We start from the raw sequence: 17,026 nt of genomic DNA on the forward strand, positions 1-17,026 counted from the left end.
ACTAGTAAAATCTCAAGGGAGACTGTATGGCCTTACATTAATATATACGATTGTCTTAGACTGAATCTGTATCAAAAAAGGAAAGAAAATAAACTAAATCAGACTAGGAAACACCTTCACGCATGATAGAAAGAAGGTGCCCCAACAGTCTTGCTCTATCTTATTAAAATAGAAATTGACTTGTACGATGAAAGAATTTGAAATAAAATAAATAAAGTCCTAATCTAATATCTCACAACTGGTTTTGAGTGATCCAGCTAACACCCAATCCGTATGGCTTGGCCTGAACTAGAATATGGTTCAGCTGGTTCAGTTGAACCAAAACTAGTTCTAAGGAATGACAGGCTTATTTTTAGCCACTGCATGCCTGTTTTTAGCTTTGAAGTACCTCATCTAATTTACATCAGTTCTTCCTAGCTTGAAATCATTCGTCACCAATGAATGAATAAGGAACATGCAACGTACAAATCTTGGTTGAGCATTTTAAAGTTGTTGGTGTGTATCCATGTGATGTGGATCCAGGGGGGTAATCGGATTGCTTAGGGCCCACAGTTAACAACTAAAACAGTTTTTAAAGAAGTAGGGGCATTCTTGTAAATTCAGGCTCAACTCTACCACTTAAAAGAGAGGAAAATGGATAATAGGGTCAAACTGAGATAGAAATTAAAAGAGGAGGGTATTTTGGTATTAGTAAAGGAATAAGGAAATATTAGAACGAAAGTCTTAAAAAAGAGGGGGTTAATTGTAAATAGAACAAACTAAGTTACTTAAGAATAAAAGAGAATTCATTTTCTACCTTTAGGTCACGTTAGGGAGTAAAAACCCAACGGTAAGGAGAGGCTTCAGATCGATGGAGCTCAGTTGACAGGTCTCGGTCTGGTCTGAGATTTCAGGCGAAGCTTCTCAGGAAAAGGCTCTATCGATCCCATGAGATAATCACCTGAATTTGCAAGCTGGGAGGCTGCGGGAAGGACCAGAAGTAGAACCTGGCGGTAGAACAGAGTCGCTCTCAGTTGCAGGTATGATAACAGATGATAAAGGAACTTTTCGGCAGCTGAAATCTGATGATTTGTGTCGCCTAGGGGAGGGCTTCTTGCGATCAAATCCTTGGCCCAAACAACTCACATATAAAGGAGCTCGAAACACCTCAGTAGGGCAGCAACTGTCGCCCAGAACAGGGGCTGGGAAAGAGAACCAGCAAGAAGAAGAATGAAAGAAGAAAAAGAACTGTAGGAGAAGAAGAACAGAGGGAAGAAAAAAGAAAGTCAGGGGAGGGGAGAACAACTCACGGCAGCCGTGGTTTCATACCAAAATTCCTATTCTTCAAACTTCAAATTCTAAAACTGAAATTTCTCATCGATTACGTGTCCAATATAAAGAAAAAAATCAAAAAAATTGATGGAAACTAATCTAAAATTAGAAACTAACTAATTTCAAAGAAATTGTTTGTAAAACAAAAGAAAATCAAATCAAAAGATTTTTTTTTTTCCTAAGTCCATCGTGCAACTACATCACCATGTGCAGTCAGTTCTTGGATGGCCCTTCCACTTGACAAGGAAGGAATGGTAATCACCTCTCTTCCTAGTGATATTGTATTTGTTTACGACATCCTCGATCTCATCTTTAATGGGTGGTGTGAGTTGTAGCAATCTCAAGATGTGCTGTATATCTCCCTTGTCTGAGTGATGATCCATGTATACCGTAAGATCAACCACGTTGAAGATATTGCTTATGGCCATATCAACAGGAAACTCTGGCACATGAGCATTAGGTTAAACCTTCTTAAGGACCTTATAGGGACCAATTTTGCAGTGGTGGAGCTTCCTAATTGAGTTAGAAGGAATTCTCTCTGGGGCAATGAGAACCATAAATCTTGTTGATAGGATGAAACTCCACAAATTGACGATAAGAAGAATCATTGCTAAGGGCTATATGCAGTCATGCATTGGCATGGACCTCGATAGTATTGTGTATGAATTCATTTACTTCAATGTTGACGCGTGCTTGAGGCTGAAGGGGGACAAGATTGACAGGTCGTTTAGGCTGATTCTAAGAACAATCTTATCACTAACTGTTATACATGAACTCGGTAATGTCAAGAATGGATGATCGAGTTTTCTCATCATCACGAACAAGGAGGAAGTTGCCCAAACTTTGGTTAACAACCTTCGCCTGACCATATGTCTGTCGATGGAAAGTTGTGGAGAACTGAAGGTTAGTGGTTAGTGTTGGTCTTCATATACTACTGTCCTCTAAAAATGGCTCATGAACTTGACATCCCTATTAGATACAATCGACTTTAGTAAGCAATGTGGCTGGTATCAAATGTCTTGTGGCATGGTATAAAGTGTGCCATTTTATAGAACGGATTGATCACCATGAATATGGAATCGTGCTTTCCCTTGTAGGAGGCAGACCTAGCACAAAATCCATGCTGATATGTACCCATGTTGCATGTGGAACGACAGGTAGTGCCGTAGTGGGGAATATAAACCCATGTTCTGCTTGGTCCCTTTTGCTAACTAACAAATGCGACACCTTTTGATCATGTGCTTGGCATCCTTCTGCAAGTGTGGCCAATAGTATTTGTTGACTACTTGTATATGGATCCTTGCCATCCAATCAGCTCTATTCGAGGTCATACTTGATACAAGCTAAGCTATGCATGTCTTTCCTCACCACTTCTCCTAGAATCATTTTAGGTTTGGCTTTGGCTCTTTTAGTTCCTTCAATCTGAATCATATAACTCCTCCGACTTTGAACATGGCCGTGCCACCTCAAGAAAATTTCTTATAGCTTATCATGTATTGGAGATACTCCCAAATCAGCTCTAACATGATCATTCCTTACTTTATCGAACCTAGTTTTGCTACACATCCATCTCAACATCTTCATCTCTGTTGCACTGAGTTTATCAACATGATGCTTCTTAACTGCCTGACATTTCGTTGCTCTGCACCACAAATCATTAGCCTGGTTGTAGGACTGTCCTATAAAATACAGTGCCTGCGCCAATCATCACCTTTAGTTTTAGCAATCAGAATGCGACTAACCATCATTAGCCTCAACTGTTGCAACTACATCATTGCTACCTTTTTGTCTCACAGGGCAGAATTTTGCAGAGTGTCCATATTTATTGCAATTATAGCACTAGTTGTTACTGCTACTGATATAGATGCTTTACCTTTATCTGTAGGGTGCCTGAGGCGGTAAATTGTTGACCCCTAGGTCTTTCAACTGCAGGTGGTCTTTGGTTCTCCCCCGGCTTGAGAATTAAATCTCTTAGCAGGAGTCTTCAAATTTTCTTTTGCTCTCAATGCCCTCAGAAAATAATCCTGAACTTTGTATGCATAATGAACATCCAACTCCTTCAGAATATCACCATTCAATTCTATTTTAAATGAAAGACCAGCTGTGTGTCATCTTCCTCAATCCCTATATATTCAACAAGAGCATCAAACTATTCCATGTACTCTTCCATTGATAAGCTACCCTATCATAGAGTATTAAGTTTATTGTGTAGTCGAGCTCTGTAAGTTTTGGAAGATGCTTGTTAATGCAGGAGTATATTACAAGTAACTAACTCCGCAGTTTATAACCCCAAACAATACAAATAGGAGCAAGAAACAAAGAAATAATACCATCAAATAAACCCTCAAGGATACAATACCCATATAGGAGCAAAACCAGGCCAAAACCCAATCCGATAGGAGAGAGAAAGACCTATATAGCTGGAGAGAAAGGTGCGGCCAAGTCTGTGGGAGTCCGATTGAGCTGCACTTTTGGGTGTAGATAGTCCCTAGGGAGGGTACAAAAACCCCCAAATATGAAGGGTTTCTGACGGCTGGTTATGGAGTTATGTGCTTTCTTGATTTTCAGACCTAGGAAAGAGAATGTGAAGAATTCTGCAGGAATAACTTGTCTTCTTCAGATAACCTTCAAGAGGATCGATTGATCTTCTTAGAGTATAGAACCAGTCCTCCAAAGGATCTGCAGATCAGATCTCAAACTTGGCAGCAATGAGGGTCGATTGGCTTCAAGAACAATAACTATTTGGCTGGCTGATTCTGATTTTGTATGCTTTAACAGGTCTGAACTTCTAATAACAATAAATAGAAAATAAAAATAGAAAAAGAAGAATCGATGGAGGGTTGAGAAGGGTGAAAGAGAATAAAGGAATGGGTATCTCACCCCTCAGGTTTTGGGTATCACACCCCTCAAAGGTTTAGGCATCTCACCTCTTAATAACAATTTTTTTAGCTAAAGAGTAATCACTCAATAATTCATTCATTCAAATATGAAATTATAAGTACATAGACTCCTTTATTTATAGAGGGCAGAATAGCAATCAAACTACTACTAGGAGCTAGTTTCCCAATAGGACTAGACACTCCTATAACTAGGAGCTAGTTTCCCAATAGGACTAGACACTCCTACTACAACTAGGAATTCAAAATAGGACTAAGACTTGATTTATGATTCCAACATGGAGTAGGACTAACTAACTAATAGTCCGTATATGACTTTACAACCGACCAATGACCTAATGGGCCTTTATTGAATTAAATAGCAACTAACTAAACTAATGAATTAAATCCCGTTTTTCTACCTTCTACCCATATTTTAGGCACATTAAAGTGGCAAATTTCAAAGAAAACCCATGAGATCAAAGGCTCAACACATAACACAACCCAAGGCTTATATACAATAAAATAAGCTCAAGTGACTTATCTACATCAACTCGCCCTCTTTTAGAAAAAATTCATTTTCGAATTTCGTAGAGTGTGAGGGTGTTATATCATGGTGCATGTCCCTCTTCAAGCCGTAGAAAAATTCAGGTAGCTCTTTGATAATAAAGATGTCTAGAATGTGAGGAGCTCGATCTTCAAGATACTTTAATGGGATGATGAACTCTACATGCTCAATTTCAATATCTTTGGATGTATCTATATGGTCATTTACATATGCACCTTTGATCTCTTCTAACTTCAATGCAACATAAAGCTCTTTTGGTTCATCTACCTAGTGGTTCTCAATCGGTTCCATTGATGGTTCAAACACTTCATTCTTGAACCCCTTAGGATCTTCTTCTTGGTTGTTCACAATCATCACAGTTGTTGTAGTGTCAAGTTCTTCAGTCTCAACCTCATTGTCCATTGTGGCAACCTTGTTGTTTTCGACTTCTCCCACATGAGTCTCGTTGATGGGAACATCAATGATTAGTTCTTCCTCAACAATAGGAATGGCTGGAAAAATTTTAACACTAACCTCAATTTTTGACTCTAGTTCACTGGTCAGAGGTGTCTCTCTTGTTGTTCCTTCGCAATAGAGGCCGATGATTCATTCATGCTATTGTCAAGTGTGGGTGGCTTTTGGACATCTGGTGGAAGGAAGTACATGTTTCGTTCATGCTCAGATAGGTACATGCCTGCCAATTCATACTGCATCTTGTCCCACGTTCTAGGCTTACGTCCTTGAGCTTGAAGTTGCATTTCACACTCTCCATTGCATTCGAACACAATCACTCATCTGGGAACATGTATATTGGCGTTTTTGCGTCTCTGTTAAGTTGTTGTCAAAGTACATCTCCAATTCCCGTATCCATTTAAGGAATTCCCTACGAAAATAACGTGGCTGACCATTAGATTGGGCAGCAGTAGCCTCCTTCAATTCTTCAAACTTTAGGTCTATAGATGTATTATGATGGGAATCCTGTGGGGGGAAGAGCCTTCTTTGGAAATATACAGGGAGATATTGTGTCACTAACTCGTACTTTATCTCTTCCCAAGTCCTAGGCTTATGTCCTCGAACTCGGAGTCACTTTGCATGGACTTTCCACCAATCTCTAGCATGACCAATCAACTGGAAGCAAACAACTTGAAGCTTTGTGTCTGTCAAATTATAGGTGTCAAAATATTTCTCCAGAGAATCTAACCAATCAAGGTTGTAGAATGTATCAATTTGTCCAGCGAAGTAATGAATTGATGGAACCATCTTCGGTTAGGCACTGATAGATTGTTTGGAGCTTTTTCAACCGTAGTTCTGATACCACTTAATGTAGGAGTAGATTACAAGTAACTAACTTCGTAGTTTATAACCTTAAACAATACAAATAGGAGCAAGAATCAAAGAAATAATACCATCAAATAAACCCCCAAGGATACAATACCCATATAGGAGCAAAACCAGTCCAAAACCCAACCCGATAGGAGAGAGAAAGACCTTCTATAGAGATGGAGAGAGAAAGTTGCGACCAAGTCTGTGGGAGTCCGATTGATACCATTTTTATCAAGGATGTGTGAACATTAACCGGGCTCTGATACCATTTTTATCAAGGATGTGTGAACATTAACTGGGCTCTGCCCAACCTTTCATTGATAGGGGCTTTATATAGCCAAAGATACAAGGGACATGTGAGACCAATGACACATGGCCTTCACATGAACGTGGGACCGTATGTCGAGAGTGTCGGCATACATACATACATACACATCCATACATAAACGTGGAACCGTATGTCGAGAGTGTCGGCATACATACATACTGATACACATACATACACATCCATACATACATACATACATACATACTGAGAGAAAAAACACCCTTGCGAAAATGCTCACACTATTCTTTACTCAGTTTCAGAATTAGACGAACTGCTGTCTGGGTAGTAAGCAGCTTTAGCAATGAGTGTATGGATGTGTATGTATGTGTATCAGTATGTATGTATGCCGACACTCTCGACGTACGGTCCCACGTTTATGTATGGATGTGTATGTATGTATGTATGTATGTCGACACTCTCGACATACGGTCCCACGTTCATGTGAAGGCCATGTGTCATTGGTCCCACATGTCTCTTGTATCTTTGGCTATATAAAGCCCCTATCAATGAAAGGTTGGGCAGAGCTCGGTTAATGTTCACACATCCTTGATAAAAATGTATGTATGTATGCCGACACTCTCGACATACAGTCCCACGTTCATGTGAAGGCCATGTGTCATTGGTCCCACATGTCCCTTGTATCTTTGGCTATATAAAGCCCCTATCAATGAAAGGTTGGGCAGAGCCCGATTAATGTTCACACATCCTTGATAAAAATGGTATCAGAGGCTCGTCCTTCCTCCTCCTTCTCCGGCTAAGGTCCGTCTCCGGCGGCCTTCTCAGGTCGGTTTGAACCTCTGCTAGTTAAAGAGATGTTTTAGGCCACGCCCTATTGCAGGTTACTTCTTGGGTTCTGGTTCTCTGGTGTCGGAAAAAGTACCCTTTGAGCGATGGGTTTGTCAGGCCCTAGAGGCCGTTTTTTGTACCCTGTAACGGCTCGGGTTGATCCTCCACTGAGAACTAGATCCAAGGGGGTCCTGATCGGCCTCGACTAGTCATCTTTTTATCTATCTGAGTTTCGCCGGTGAGTTGTGCTGTTCGGATTTTGGACTTCATGCCCCTGTTCCGGTATGTCTCTTTCCCATCGTTCAAATTTTTCTCGAAGTTCGGCTTCGTCTTCTCCTTCTTCTTCCCGATCTTCTTCTTTTTCTTCTGTTGATTCTCTGTATGAGTTTGATTACTTACCTGATGAACAACTCATCCCTGCGACTCCTTCTCCTCTATTGAACCCTTATACTGTTTTTCCAAAGAAAAGATCCCCTTCTTCTACATGGAAGACTCTTATTGCTCCTCGAAAGAAAACCCCTCCTCTGAAAGAGTTGGTTCAGGCCTCTCGATGTGACCAGTATCACATCCCTGCCACCGATAAAGAACAATTGTTTACCCTAGAGATTCCGTCTACCCTTATTCCTTAGTGGAAATCTCAAGGTTACACCCATCTCCACTTTGGTGCGATTAAGATTGCTCTCTCTTTCCATGGCAGGAAAGGTCTTCCCGTGACTTCCCGGATCGCCCTTCTTGACAGTCGGTTTTTACGGTATGAACATGCCGTACTTTCCACTATTCAGACCACTTTAAATGCAGGAACCATATTCCTTACTCTCTACCCTAATTTCAACATAGCTTTAGCAGATCCCCATCTTCCCACTGCTTTGAAGTTCCAGATCCAAATTTCTGGTACTCCTCAGACTATTACGGCTTTAGCAGGAACTCTCTACTACCAAATGGCTTACCGATTACAAAATCATGCCTATGACTTAACTACAGGTCAGCAAGAGGATGCTCTTTTCCTCTCTGTGGACTCTGATCATGTTCCAAGCCTTACTCATGTACCCAGACAAATACCCCGAGACGAACTTCTTCGTCTCCTTCCATCTTCTTGGGTTACGGCTTATGAACAACAAATGGCTACAAGCCAACCTGCTCCGATAGAGCCTCTCCAGTCTACTGATCCTCAGTATATCACTCATTCCTCCGGTGAAGTTGAGATCAGGTTTCCACCTCCTCTGGTACAACCGTTACCTTCTCCTTTTCCTACTCGATTTACAGGAATGATTTAAGAAAAAATTCCTGTCAAATCTTTTGATACTCAAGGTAACCCTGTGTACTATTTTTCTGATCCAGTTACTGGTCATAAGTATTTTGACCTTTGTGACTGTGAAAATTGTCTCCAAGACTCCGATGATGAATGCTCTTACACTCCCAAAAGAAAGTCTTCCCAGACTATTCTCAGGGACCGTTATGAGTCAGGAGATCCTACTGTCGGACCATTGAGTACTGAAGCACGATATCCCTTTATGGTCAAATATGGTGTTTCTAAGGAACTCCCTTATGTTCCTCCTCCGACTCCGGTCTGTAAACCTCCTCCCCTTGTCCAGGACCCTTCTCCTATAGTCCCTCCTTATTGTATGTATGCTCCAGGATCTTCTTCCTCTACTCCTTTGCAGAATTTCCCTGGTCCTACTGATTATGGTCCTAATTCTCATGGTGTGAGACATGTATGGAAGGTCAAATCTCCTGTTTTACCCACAGGCCAACAAAAAGACATTTCCCCAGCTGAAGCAGCTTTAAATTGGCAAAATGAAAATGCCATTGTTCAAAATCAGTACCTTGAACGTATCCTTGCTACTACCCAGCATACCCAAGGCACTGTTGGACGGCATACTCATTTACTCCACTCCCTTAAAGCTGAGATGGATCAAGTTCATACAGAACTTGCTGGTATTGCTTCCTCTAGTGCTGATACGGCCCAAGTTTTTGCCCTTATTGGACAGAAAGAGAAACATCTTAAGTTTCTTGAAGCCCAGTTACACAGTTTACAAAAAGCTCCACCCCAAGCAGCAACATCCAGTAGACAACAACCTTTACCTTTGGCAGTTCCAAGTCTTTCCTCTCAAGATCCTTTTGCCATCTATGCTACCCCGGCTCCTCCGGTAGTTGCTTCTCCCAGATCCTTCCCACTTGAAGAACTAAAAGCACTGCAGCGTCAACAATGCAACCTGAAGCCCCGGCAACAACCCAGACCATTAACACCAGAAAAACCTTTTCCTCCACCTTTTCAGCCCTATCCTATGACTGTAACCTACCCTGCACCATCACCTCCTATCCCTACCTATCCATCCCCTTCGCCTTCACCTCCTCGAACTAAGGCCAAACATCCTCCCATAGGTGCCATAACCCCTTCCGGTGATGATGTGTTATCTGACCTTCTCACTACCCTAGCTCTTCATGACCCTAAACCTATTCCCTCTTTTATGAATACTAGCCCAGATCCCCCTCCTGTCCCTTATCTTGCGCCTCCGAATGTTGAAGAGATGGATGGTGATCAGGATGACCCTATGGTCCATAATCCTGAAATTCCTCAACCTCCTAGTCCAGCATATGCTCCTTTTCAAAACCAAGATCCCAAGCAGTTTTTTACCTTGGATGATGTCCCTGTCTCTAAATGGGCATCCAAGTTTGCTGATTTTCATGCCTGGATCAATGCTGAACTTCTTCAAGAAGGTGCTACCTCAGTCAGTGTTCTGACTAAGTTTGTTGCCCGATTACAAGGCAAACTCAGGGAATGGTATTTGGCACTTGGTGGCTACAGACAACTACAACTTGTTCAACTCCCTGAAGGCCAATTCATCACAGTTCTATATCAAGAATTTCTTGGTCCTGTCTCAAATGATATTACAAAAGCTCGTGAAGAGTTTTTAAAATTGAAGTGTTGTTCTCTAGCTCGTCCAGATCTTGACAAGCACTTCTCTCGCATGACAGACAGATTCCATAAAATTGGCGGCCTTGATGATGAGAACCTTAAGCAGATCTTTCTGAACTCACTTCCTGAACCTCTTGGTGCTGATACTTTGCAGTTCTTGAGAAATCAGAATATCTCCCTGGCATCATCAGTATTGGTTCGTTATACAGTTTTGCTCTTACAGCCCTTGACAAGCTTTGTAATGTCAAAAAAAATTGGAAGGAATTACAATCCAAATCAGATAAGGTCTCTTCTGCATGTGATACTTCTTGGATGAAAATTAAGTGCAAAGGTTCAGATCCCTCGTGTGATTGTCCTACAAAAAAGCCTTTTCATAAGAAGTTTTTCCACTCCTCTCACAAGCACAAGAAGCAGTTTCCTTTTAAGCCTTCTCGGTTTAAACGGTTTAAACCTCACTGGAAATTTCTCCGTAAGAAACAGTTTCGAGGAAAGAACAAGTCTACTTCTTGCTTTATTTGTGGAAAAAAGGGACATTTTGCAAAGAACTGTCCTGATGTTCGCAAGAAAGAGAAAGTTCTTCATATGCTTGCTTCACTTCATCATGATGATCTACAAGATGCTGATCTTGAGTCTCTGTACTCCCTGGATGCAGAACCCACTGATCTCTCTCTATTTGCGATTGACTATCCTGATGATGCTGTTGATCCAAATTTCCTCACAGACTCAGACCCAGAGTCTTCTCTCTCCGAGTCCGAGGATTTTGATCCCCTCTACCAGGTAGTCCCTTTCCTTTCTCAAAGACAACCACCTCTTCCTTGTCAATCCATAACCTTACCTCATGCTGCGGTTACCTTAATCCCTGAACCCTATGCTAAACCAGTTCGTCTAATTGCTTTCCTTGATACTGGCGCAGCTACAACCATTTTGTCTCCCAAGGTTCTTCCCAATCATTCTTGGAAACCCCAAGAACCCCCTCTGCCGTTTTTAGCAGCCAACGGTGAAACCTTTTATATCACCCTTGTCACCAAACACCCCATTAAAGTTCAACTTCTTCTAACCCTTTCATTTACCCATGTTATGTTAGGTTCCCACTGTCCCGGTAAAGACCTTATTATAGGTTTTGATGTTCTTAGTCATCTTCCCCTTAAATGGACACCTCTTAGTCTTGTATATAAACAACAAGTGCTCCCCTGGTCCCCTTTTTCTAACCTATTTCTTGCAGGTACAGGTCCTACACTATTTGATGATTTTAAAGGAAAACTTTTGCAGACTTCCTGTGCAGATTCTCATACTGAGTTTTTGACAAAGTGTACTCATCCTCTTTGGCAAAATTCAAAGTTCTTCATCTCCTTACCTTTTAAGAAGAATGAAGATGTAAATCTAACAAAAGCCAGTCATCCTGGAATGAATCCCGAACATTTAACCCTTGCAGTCCAAGAACTTTAACAACTCCAAACTCAAGGATTGTTAGAACCAACTGTGTCCCCATGGGCTTGTCAGGCGTTCTATGTGAACAAAAGAACAGAACAGATCCGTGGTAAGATGAGAATGGTGGTCAATTATCGGCCTCTAAACTTCTTCTTGGCTGATGATAAGTTCCCTTTACCAACTCGCCCCGCACTGTTACTCCAGTTAGCCTCTACAACTATCTTTTCCAAGTTCGATCTGAAAGCAGGATTTTGGCAACTTGGGATTGTTCCTGAAGATAGACCTAAGACAGCTTTTTGTGTCCCTGGTCATCACTTACAGTGGACAGTTATGCCATTTGGATTAAAGACGGCTCCATCAATATTTCAGCGTGCCATGATGCTAATCTTTGCTCCTATTCAAGATCGCGCCCTGATTTATATTGATGACATTCTTCTGTTTTCATCTACACAGGATGACCATCTCCGGCTTCTCCAACACTTCCACCAGATTGTTCAAGACTATGGAATCATGCTTTCCCCAAAGAAAATGCAAATTGGTGTTTCTACCATTGATTTTCTTGGTGTTACTATTACCAAAGGAACATATGAACTTCAGCCTCATATTGCTACATCTCTACAGCAATTTCCTGACGGTCCTCTGACAAAGAACCAGGTCCAACAATTCCTTGGTATAGTCAACTACATGACAGAATTTCTTCCTCAACAAATCAGACATACGTCTGTGCTTCATCAACTCCTGAGAAAGAAAGCTCCTCCTTGGTCTTCTGAACACTCGGCAGCCATCCAAGCTCTGAAACAGCTCTCGACACAGCTCCCTTGTTTACAGATTCCTTCTGATGGACGTCGTATCCTACAAACTGATGCTAGTGATACTCACTGGGGTGCAGTTTTACTTGAAGAAGCTCTTGATTCTACAAGAACTATCTGTGGTTATAAGAGTGGCTCATTTAAACCATCTGAAGCTCACTACCATTCTACATTCAAGGAAATTCTTGCAGTCAGACGTGGAATTGAAAAATTCCAGTTTCATCTCATTGGACATAGGTTCCTCATTGAACTGGACATGTTAAGTTTTCCTCGCATGCTTGAGTTCCGGCAACACACTCTTCCACATGCTCAACTTCTCCGATGGGCTCAATGGTTTTCACAGTGGTCATTTGACATCAAACACATCAAAGGAAAAGAGAATGTTTTGGCAGACTTCCTTTCTCGTTCGATCTCTACTTTTTCTGTAATCCCAATCCTTTATCCTTTAACCCTATGTGCCTCTTCCTCATCGTCTTCTCAACCCCAACCTAGCCATAACCTTTGCTGTGCCATACCTCCTCACCTTCCCCCTGAAATCCTTCATACCTTAACCTACAAAGCAGTCCTTACCTATAGCAAGATCACCGCTATTCAACTGTTAGAAATTGCCCTTCGACATGAGGGTCTCTTTCTTCCTGGTTCTACTTTTCACCCAGACTTCCCCTATCTTACAGTTTTTACCTTTACCTCCTTCCATGATCTACAAGAATTACCCTCTATCTTTAAGTGCATTTTCTGGCACTTATGCACGGCCTAGTCCATAGCCCTATGTTTTCCCCTTCAGGCCATCCAGTCCATGTGTATGCGTTGGTGTACACCTCTAGATCCGCATCGCCCTAACCTAACTATTTTCCGGTTTCTACAACTCTTTGCTCCTATGGAAACCTGGTTTCACCTTTTTACCTCTCTACTCCCACAGTCTGATCCCCCTGATCCAACTATGCACTACATCACTATCCTCTTCCATAGACCGCCAGCTATCCTCCAAACCACTAACCCTCCAGATCTCCACCCATGTCATTACATTCACTACACAACAGACTATCATGTGTATGGAACAAAGCCCTATGCACTCTTCACCACCAGAAGNTAGGATCTTCCTCTTGGCTGTTCACAATCATCACAGTTGTTGTAGTATCAAGTTCCTCAGTCTCAACCTCATTGTCCATTGTGGCAACCTTGTTGTTTTCGACTTCTCCCACACGAGTCTCGTTGATGGGAACATCAATGACTAGTTCTTCTTCAACAATAGGAATGGTTGAAAAAATTTTAACACTAACCTCAACTTTTGACTTTAGTTCACTGGTCAGAGGTGTCTCTCTTGTTGTTCCTTCGTAATAGAGGCCGATGATTCCTTCATGCTATTGTCAAGTGTGGGTGGCATTTGGACATCTGGTGGAAGGAAGTACATGTTTCGTTCATGCTCAGATAGGTGCATGCTTGCCAATTCATACTGCATCTCGTCCCACGTTCTAGGCTTACGTCCTTGAGCTTGAAGTTGCATTTCACAGACTTTCCATTGCATTCGAATACAATCACTCATTTGGGAACATGTATATTGGCATTTTTGCGTCTTTGTTAAGTTGTTGTCAAAGTACATCTCCAATTCACGCATCCATTCAAGGAATTCCCTACGAACATAATGTGGCTGAGCATTAGATTGGGCAGCAGTAGCCTACTTCAATTCTTCAAACTTTAGGCCTATAGATGTATTATGATGGGAATCCTGTGGGGGGAAGAGCATTCCTTTGAAATATATAGGGAGGTATTGTGTCGCTAACTCGTACTTCATCTCTTCCCAAGTCCTAGGCTTGTCCTCGAACTCGGAGTCACTTTGCATGGACTCTCCACCAATCTCTAGCATGACCAATCAACCGGAAGTAAACAACTTGAAGCTTTTGTGTCTCTGTCAAATTATAGGTCTCAAAATATTTCTCCAGAGAATCTAACCAATCAAAGGATGTAGAATGTATCAATTTGTCCACCGAAGTAATGAACTGATGGAACCATCTTCGGTTAGGCACTGTTAGATTGTTTGGAGCTTTTTCAACTGTAGTTCTGATACCACTTAATGCAGGAGTAGATTACAAGTAACTAACTTCGCAGTTTATAACCTCAAACAATACAAATAGGAGCAAGAAACAAAGAAATAATACCGTCAAATAAACCCCTAAGGATACAATAACCATATAGGAGCAAAACCAGCCCAAAACCCAACCCGATAGGAGAGAGAAAGACCTTCTATAGAGCTGGAGAGAGAAAGGTGCGGCCAAGTCTGTGGGAGTCCGATTGAACTGCACTTTTGGGTGTAGAGTCCCTGGGGAGGGTACAAAAACCCCCAAATATGAAGGGTTTCTGACGGCTGGTTATGGAGTTACGCGCTTTCTTGATTTTCAGACCTAGGAGAGAGAATGTGAAGAATTCTGCTGGAACTGCAACTTGTCTTCTTCAGATAACATTCAAGAGGATCGATTGATCTTCTTAGAGTATAGAACTAGTTCTCCAAAGGATCTGCAGATCAGATCTCAAACTTGGACAGCAATGAAGGTCGATTGGCTTTAAGAACAAGAACTCTTTGGCTGACTGATTCTGATTTTGTATGTTTTAACAGGTATGAACTTCTAATAACAATAAATAGAAAATAAAAATAGAAAAAGAAGAATCGATTGAGGGTTGAGAAGGGTGAAAGAGAATAAAGGAATGGGTATCTCACCCCTCAGGTTTTGGGTATCACACCCCTCAAAGGTTTAGGCATCTCACCTCTCAATAACAGTTTTTTTTAGCTAAAGAGTAATCACTCTATAATTCATTCATTCAAATATGAAATTATAAGTACATAGGCTCCTTTATTTATAGAGGGCAGAATAGCAGTCAAACTACTATTAGGAGCTAGTTTCCCAATAGGACTAGACATTCCTATTACAACTAGGAGTTAGTTTCCCAATAGGACTAGACACTCCTACTATAACTAGGAATTCAAAATAGGAATAAGACTTGACTTTATGACTCCAACATGGAGTAGGACTAATTAATTAATAGTCCATATAGGGCTTTACAACCGACCAATGGCCTAATGAGCCTTTATTGAATTAAATAGCAACTAACTAAACTAATGAATTAAATCTCGTTTTTCTATCTTCTACCTATATTTTAGGCACATTAAAGTGGCCCATTTTAAAGAAAACCCATGGGATCAAAGGCTCAACACATATATAACACAACCCAAGGCTTATATGCAATAAAATAAGCCCAAGTGACTTATCTACATCACTTGTTCTTCAGCTTCTTTCATCTCTTCCCATGTGGTAAATACTGTACATATGCCTGTAACCTATGCTCATGTAATGTAGGACTGGGTTTGACAAGCCAGACCAGTCCCAAAACTGCAGGAACCAGTTCCAAATATATATATATATATATATATATATAAAATCAGACTTCAAATATCATTCCAGAAAAACTGCCCACCTCCAGGAACCATATTACAGAAAACAAATAAGAACAACAGTAATTCTTAGAACAACAGTAATTCTTAGAACTAAACCAGGGACTGAACAAAGTTATTAACAGATTCAAGTGGTCAGAATATACGAACAACAGTCAAGAAATCATAAACTAAGCCAACAAAAGTATCGATTTTCGAAGTAGAAATTACAGATCACCAGAAGACAAAAATATAGAGATTTTGAATATCTCTCCAAAGGCAGCACAGAATCAGGCCTGCTTTGGGTCGAACCCTACTTGGACAGAGGGGAACCTTCGACCCAAAAATTGGGACATTCCGCCAACTGGAACTGGTTCTTCCAGTAAGGACCGAATGCTCTGTTTTTCAGAAAATCTGGGCAGAGTCTGAAATACACATACCTGATTTAGAGCAGTGCTAAAACCTTGAGAATAGAAAGAAATTAAAGGAATAGGAGAGCCTGACGAAGAACTCCTGGACTTCACGCCGCAAGGAGTCACTCGGATCACACACCAAGTCCTTCTTTGATCATACACAAGTAACAGCCATGGAAAAACCCAGCGGCAGTAGCATAAGAGCTGTCTTTTCAAATTAAAAAATCGTGGGCTATGTTGCTGCCCTTCTCTTTATTTATAATAATGATGGGGAAGATTACAAATAATTGTAACTCAGATTTTAGAAACTAACAAGGACTGAGTTACTAAAAACTAGTTACATGAAGTTACTAAAACTGAAACTGCAGAAAGGAAACTAGATCTGAAACTAAATTTAGAAACTACTTAGGACATGACTTAGAAACTAAATATATGGCTAAATTAGCAACTAAATAATATCTAACGTCTCCCCATCACTAGCCCAAATCGTGGGCTAACTAAGGCAGATCTGGTCGACCCAGTCAGCCACTTGGGTTGACCTTCTTGGTCCTTCTCTTGTAGACCCTTGTTGGTGCTGCATCATCATGATTTTCAACCACTTTCTGGATAGTTCTATCACTTTAGCTTGTGCGAGTCTCATTTTCCAGTCATCTGGCAGAATAAAACAATCAAAGTAATTGTTCAGACAAGTAAGTCAGTTGTAGAATACATGTTGGTCGAGTTTCGTATTGTTCTCTTTCAACTCAAACTTTACCTTGTGGGTATCATCAGTCCTCCTATTAAACCATTCTCTACAAAAGTGCAAGGTGTCCACGAAAGAGGGCTGATTTGTAGGAACTCTCTGTGGTCCTTTCCCAATTTTGG

The 17,026-nt window shown here is 41.1% G+C and overlaps 1 protein-coding gene across 1 annotated transcript in view; it reads left to right on the plus strand.

Annotated features, from left to right (window-relative positions):
* The window catches only part of LOC122069628 (26S proteasome regulatory subunit 8 homolog A), a 29,816-nt gene that overhangs the window by 11,059 nt on the left and 1,731 nt on the right, over positions 1 to 17,026 (plus strand). The window lies entirely within an intron of this gene.

The sequence above is a fragment of the Macadamia integrifolia genome, chromosome 2, assembly GCF_013358625.1.
Source record: "Macadamia integrifolia cultivar HAES 741 chromosome 2, SCU_Mint_v3, whole genome shotgun sequence".
In the NCBI taxonomy this organism is placed as follows: domain Eukaryota; kingdom Viridiplantae; phylum Streptophyta; class Magnoliopsida; order Proteales; family Proteaceae; genus Macadamia; species Macadamia integrifolia.